The following is a 6806-nucleotide window of genomic DNA, read 5'->3' as shown; positions in this document are numbered from 1 at the left end:
GTCTCCGGAACATCTGGCGCACTTCCTCCTCGCGGACCTGGAGTGCGGGCGCGGCCTCTGCAAGAGAGTGAGTGGGTGACAACGATGATAGAGGTGTGGACGGAGCAGTTGTGGGGAGAGGTGAGTATGTAGATTGTGTTGCAGGAGGTCCCGTTGTGTGGGAGGACCGATCAAATCTGCAGTAGAACTTGTTTAGCTGGTTAGCAAGTCTTGGGCTCTCTACAGGACGGGTGGTTCGTTTCTTGTAGCCCGTGATAATCTGCAGACCTTTCCACACCGTTGAGGGATCAGGATTGGCAGAGAGGTGTCTCTTCAGGTTCTCCCCGTAACACCTCCTGGCTTTCCTGACCTCTCGGTTCAGCGTGTTTCTGGTCTGCCTGAACAGCTCGGGGTCGCCGCTCCTGTAGGCCTCCTCCTTGACTTTGCGCAGCCTCCTGAGGTTCGGTGTAAACCAAGATCTAAAATAGGTTGATTTATAGACCAGAAATAGACGTCTAAAATAGGTTGATTTTTTTAGATCTAAAATAGGTTGATATATAGACCTAAAATAGACGCCTAGATTAGGTTGATTTATAGACCCTTAGGTTGATTTATAGACCTAACGTAGACGTTTAAAATAGGTTTATTTATAGATCTAAAATAGGTTGATTTATAGACCAGAAATAGACGTCTAAAATAGGTTGATTTTTAGATCTAAAATAGGTTGATATATAGACCTAAATATATATATATATATATAGCACCTAACCACATCAGACCTTAGCACCTAGCCTCTTAGCACCTAGCCTCTTAGCACCTAGCCTCTTAGCACCTAGCCTCTTAGCACCTAGCCTCTTAGCACCTAGCCTCTTAGCACCTAGCCTCTTAGCACCTAGCCTCTCGCACTTTACTTGTTTGAAAAGCAGTGGGAAGTAAGACTTATTTCATTTATTTAAAGGGAAGAAGACGTCTTTATTTAATGGGAAGAATGGATTTGCTGGGATTCCAAATTTCCAAAATGGTTGAATGAAGTAATTTCAAATGTGATTTCTGATAAATACTAGGTGTGAACACAAAAACTACTGCACAGGATGGCCAGTTTAATTGTTTGAAAAGGACTGTGCAGAAGAGAGACTTATTTCATTTATTTAATGGGAAGGAATAAGACTTATTTAGTTTGTTTAATCTATTTTTGTTCCCAGGCAAAATTGGATTTGCAGCAATTGCAAATTTCAACAAAGCACAGTGCCAAGCCTTGACTTGAGACCTGATAGGACGTATTAAACGCTTGGATAAATTGATAGAAGTTGGTCGTATGAGCGAATGGAGTAACATGAGATCTATTCTCATCTACACATAGCACACACAACTTTGGATATTTTGAATGAATGAGTGAGTGAGTGAGTGAGTGAGTGAGTGAGTGAGTGAGTGAGTGAGTGAGTGAGTGAATGAATGAATCTTATTTGTTCATTTAAATGATGACTGTATAAATACTAGGTATAAACAGAAAATCTGCACAAAATGGCCAGTTTACTTGTTCGAAAAGGTGTGGGAACAAGTAATCTATCCAATTTAAGACAAATGTAGTTACCTCTAACAATGTGTTACTTTAGCTATTGTTGTCTGTGACTTTCCCATGAATAAAAAGGAAGGAAGGACTCACCGGAGACGTCTTCGCCAACGTGCAAACGTTGTACTTTGTATCCTTCAAACATACTGGCAACGAACAGCGTGGAACCTAAAGGAATGAAAGAAAACTTTATCATTTGGCCTCAACCAACATTCACAGATACAACACAATGTGACGTGCGAGGTTAGGGTTAAAGATTGAGGGAGGGGCCCTCGTTTTAAACTACTTTTTTGAAAAGGAGTGGGGAATAGCAAGACTTATTAATTTATTTAATGGGAAGAAGTAAGACTTATTTAGTTTATTTAATTTATTTTTGTTCCCTGGCAAAATTGCATTTGCTGCAATTGCAAATTTCAACAAAGTATGGTGCCAAATCGTGACTTGAGACCTTATAGGATGTATTAAATGCTTAGTTTAATTGATAGACGTTGGTAATAAGAGCGAGTGGAGTCACGGTGGTTGAATGGATGAATGAATGTTGAAAGTAATTTAAATTATGACTTTGTATAAATACTAGGTATTAACAAAACATCTACTGTGCAAAATGGGCAATTTACTTGTTTGAGAAGGAGTGGCAAGAAGAGAAGTAAAACTTATTTAATCTGTTTGTTCCCAGGCAAAATTGGATGTGCTGCAATTCCAGATGTTACCACATGATGGTGCCAGATTTTGACTTCAGCTCTGATAGGCCATATTAAACACTTAGTTGAATTGATAGAAGTTGGTAATAAGACCGAGTGGAGTAACATGAATGTTCTGAATTAGACAGTTTGAATATGCTTTTGAATATTTTTAGGTAAACAGTTTAGGTTCGCTTTGAGCATCATTTGAGTAGTCTGATAATCAACCAAATCTTTGAATTGAAGAATTTAGGATTTAAGAAATAGCTTGTTATCATGTTCAAGGTAATCAGATTTGTTGACAATTCGAATGGCCTTCTTTTAAAAACTATTCTGGATTACTACTTTGGGTCTTTCTTGAATGGATGAATGAATGTTGAAAGTAATTTAAATTATGACTTTGTATAAATACTAGGTATTAACAGAACACCTACTGCGCAAAATGGGCAATTTACTTGTTTGAGAATGAGTGGCAAGAAGAGAACTAAGACTTATTTAATATGTTTGTTCCCAGGCAAAATTGGATGTGCTGCAATTCCAGATTCCACCACATGATGGTGCCAGATTTTGACTTCAGCCCTGATAGGCCATATTAAACACTTAGTTGAATTGATAGAAGTTGGTAATAAGACCGAGTGAAGTAACATGAATGTTCTGAATTAGACATAGTTTGTATATGCTTTTGAATATTTTTAGGTAAACAGTTTAGCTTCGCTTTGAGCATCATTTGAGCAGTCTGATAATCAACCAAATCTTTGAATTGAAGAATTTAGGATTTAAGAAATAGCTTGTTATCATGTTCAAGGTAATCAGATTTGTTGACAATTCGAATGGCCTTCTTTTAAAAACTATTCTGGATTACTACTTTGGATCTTTCTTGAATGGATGAATGAATGTTGAAAGTAATTTAAATTATGACTTTGTATAAATACTAGGTATTAACAGAACATCTACTGCGCAAAATGGGCAATTTACTTGTTTGAGAAGGAGTGACAAGAAGAGAAGTAAGCTTTATTTAATCCGTTTGTTCCCAGGCAAAATTGGATGTGCTGCAATTCCACATTTCACCACATGATGATGCCAAATTTTGACTTCAGCCCTGATAGGCCATATTAAACACTTAGTTGAATTGATAGAAGTTTTTTGAATATTTTTGGGGTAAACAGTTTAGCTTCGCTTTGAGCATCATTTGAGCAGTCTGATAATTGACCAAATCTTTGAATTGAAGAATTTGGGATTTAAGAAATAGCTTGTTATTATGTTCAGGGTAACCAGATTTGTATATAATTATAATGGCCTTCTTTTGAAAACTATTCTGAATTACAATTTTGAATCTTTTCTTGTATTACTTTGCAACAATATACTCGGTGACAGATTACACAGTATAATCACATATGTTCATTTGAGAGTGCCCACACTCAATTTACTTATGGTTATGTGTTACATTAATTACTGTTAGACATGAAATAGTGTTGAACATAAATGGAGGAAGAAAGGGGTACTCACGGTTGTGATCAATGAAGCAAGCCTCCAATTGATTTGTATAGTCATTCTTCTTACATTCTTTTTCTTCTTCTTACAGTGGAAAACATACAGCAAACAACGTTGAACCTAATGGAATAAAATTAAACGTTAACATTAAACCTCAACCAACATACGCAGATACAACGCAACTACGTTTCAAATAGGGTTAGCTACTCAGCTACACATAGCTATTACACTGGACGCTAGCTACATCGACAACTTTAGTCAAACTACACAAGAGTAAATCTCTTTAAACACTACGGCCATCTGCTCCTGGTTCGGCCCTCCGATCCAAATTTAGAACCCGGTTCGGCCGGCGAGTCAAAAAGTTTGCCCACCCCTGCTCTAGACGGTCCAGTTGCAAGCAGAAATTAAAGATATTTCTGTGGATAATCGCCGAGTTTGTATTCGCGCCCACGAATTATAATCTCGGCGGGAGTAGCGCCAATTGAAGTCACATAGGCGTCACATGACTGCAACGTAATATTATCTAAAACGGTAAATTAGAGTTAAATAAAGTTCACTTTTTTATTCAACGCGATCATTTACAACCGTTGACCAGGGAGAATCGTCGAAATTCGGCCTCTGTGGTAGGCCGCAGACGCAGAGTTCGACGTAGCCGGCGCACTCACTCGCTTTTCAGGGCAACAAAAGTACTTCTTTTTAAAACCAATGAGTTGTATTTACCGTGTACGCTCTAGACGGTCCAGTTGCAAGCAGGAAATAAAAATATTTCTCTTGTTAGTCGTCGCTGTGTCGCGTTTCTCGGCATTGCCGCCTTCCTACGTCCAGCTGCAAGCCGCGTCCTCGGATTTGAATTTTGGCGGAAGCTCCACCCACCAACGTCACGTCCGCGTCACATGACTGCGGCGTAATATTATCTAAAACGGTAAATTAGAGTTAAATAAAGTTCTCTTTTTTAATCAACGCGATCATTTACAACCGTTGACCAGGGAGAATCGTCGAAATTCGGCGTCTGTGGCTGAAAGCAGACGCCGAACTCGACGTCCCCCCCCAACCGCCACACTCACTCGCTTTTCAGGGCTACAAAAGTACTTCTTTTTAAAAACAATGGGTTGTATTTACCGTGTGCGCTCTGGACGGTACAGTTGCAAGCAGAAAAAAAAAATATTTCTCTTGTTAGTCGTCGCTGTGTCTCGTTGCTCGGCATTGCCGTCTTCCTGTCGCGAGCCGCGCGCTCGGATTTGAATTTTGGCGGAAGCTCCGCCCATCGACATCATGTCCGCGTCATGTGACCACAACATGGCTGACATCCTATAGCAACCGCTGTTTTGTTTAGTAGACTTACAGTTGTTATGCGTTGAAATAATGGCGCAAACTCAAAATAGATTTAAATACATTAAAAAAGTCTTCCTATTTAATGACCAGCTCAGTGGCAAGATCCGCCCTTCAACGTCACGTGACCACGGTGTGGCAGACGTCATGACATGAAAAATGATGAATCATAACACACACGACATGTCATATTGTACCAATACATCAGAATGATGAGTTAAAAGTTAAATTCCCAATGATCGTCACACACACATCTGGGTGTGGTGAAATTTGTCCTCTGCATTTAACCCATCCCCGTGTGATCTTAATCCATCCCCGGGGGAGAGGGGAGCAGTGAGCAGCAGCGGTGCCGTGCTCGGGAATCATTTGGTGATCTAACCCCCCAATTCCAACCCTTAATGCTGAGTGCCAAGCAGGGAGGCAGTAGGTCCCATTTTTATAGTCTTTGGTATGACTCGGCCGGGGTTTGAACCCACAACCTTCCGTCCGTCTCAGGGCGGACACTCTACCACTAGGCCACTGAGCTGGTCAAATAAGATGATCCTTTATTATTCCCTCAATGGGGAAACTCCTGTGTAAGCAGCAGTACACTTAACATATACACACACACACGCATGTGGAGAAGGGGGTAAAAGATTTTAAAAAGTAAAAGATATATATAATTAAAAAAAATATGGACAGTATATACACAATATAAATAAATATTAGATAGAAAAATAGTGCAAAGGAAGAAAAAAAACTGTGCAAAAAATAAAGCAGGTAAAAAGAGTATGAGGTAGACAGATATTGCACGTTAATATTCTTTGTGTGTCTTGACATGTGAAGAGATTGACAATAAAGCTGACTTTTGACTTTTTTGACTTTTTGATTATTGCACGTAATTATTGTCCGTTAGCTACAGTGATAAGCCTGGTTGTCCAGTCTGATGGCAGCAGGGAGGAAGGACCTGCGTGCGATGCCTCTCGGTGGGTCATCGTGGGTGACGAAGCCGGTCACTGATGGAGCTCTCCAGGGCTCTGACAGTCTCATGAAGGGGGTGGGAGATGTTGTCCATGATGGAGGACAGCTTAGCCACCCTCCTCCTCTCCCCTACCACCTCCACACGGTCCAGACTGCAGCCCAGGACAGAGCCGGCTTTTTTCACCGCCTTGTCCAGCCTCTTTGTTTGCTACTTGGCACTATGATCATTTAGTAACTGCGTAGCTAAATTCCCTTGTCTCCTAAACATACGCATGGGTCACTGTTTATCTTGGAAATTGGCCGCACATTGCTGCAGGCCGCATTTTGTGTGTGTCGCTGGAATTACCAAAGCCGTGTGTTATTATTTAATAAATGCACCCTGTGTTCTATTTCCTGTCTTACAGTCTTAAGTCACCGAAGCGGAATCCAAATGTGAGAGACCTCCTCTGCTTGCGGTTGGAAGTCACGTTATGAAGACGTCACAGCTTGGCTTTGGCCAATTGATCCCTCAGCTCCAGCCAGGCGAGGGTGGAATAGCTGCAACTGATACTGAGTCCGACGTCAGCGCCACATATACTCCCTGAGTCGACAGCGGCGGAGGCCGAAGATTTCGATGCATTTAATGATTTGGAGTGACGCGGATGTTTTGATCAACGTGTTATTTATGTTATATTTATTTGAATAACTGTTAATTTTACGTCAGTTCCTCGTTTGTGTTTATGTAACGTTACAATACCGTATGCGTATCGTTTAGGCTGTTGTTGCCTATTCGTGTCTGTTCTTGATGTTGGATTTTA

The sequence above is a fragment of the Syngnathus typhle genome, unplaced genomic scaffold (assembly GCF_033458585.1).
Source record: "Syngnathus typhle isolate RoL2023-S1 ecotype Sweden unplaced genomic scaffold, RoL_Styp_1.0 HiC_scaffold_75, whole genome shotgun sequence".
Classification (NCBI taxonomy): Eukaryota; Metazoa; Chordata; class Actinopteri; order Syngnathiformes; family Syngnathidae; genus Syngnathus; species Syngnathus typhle.
Note: the sequence above shows the minus strand (reverse complement) of the source record.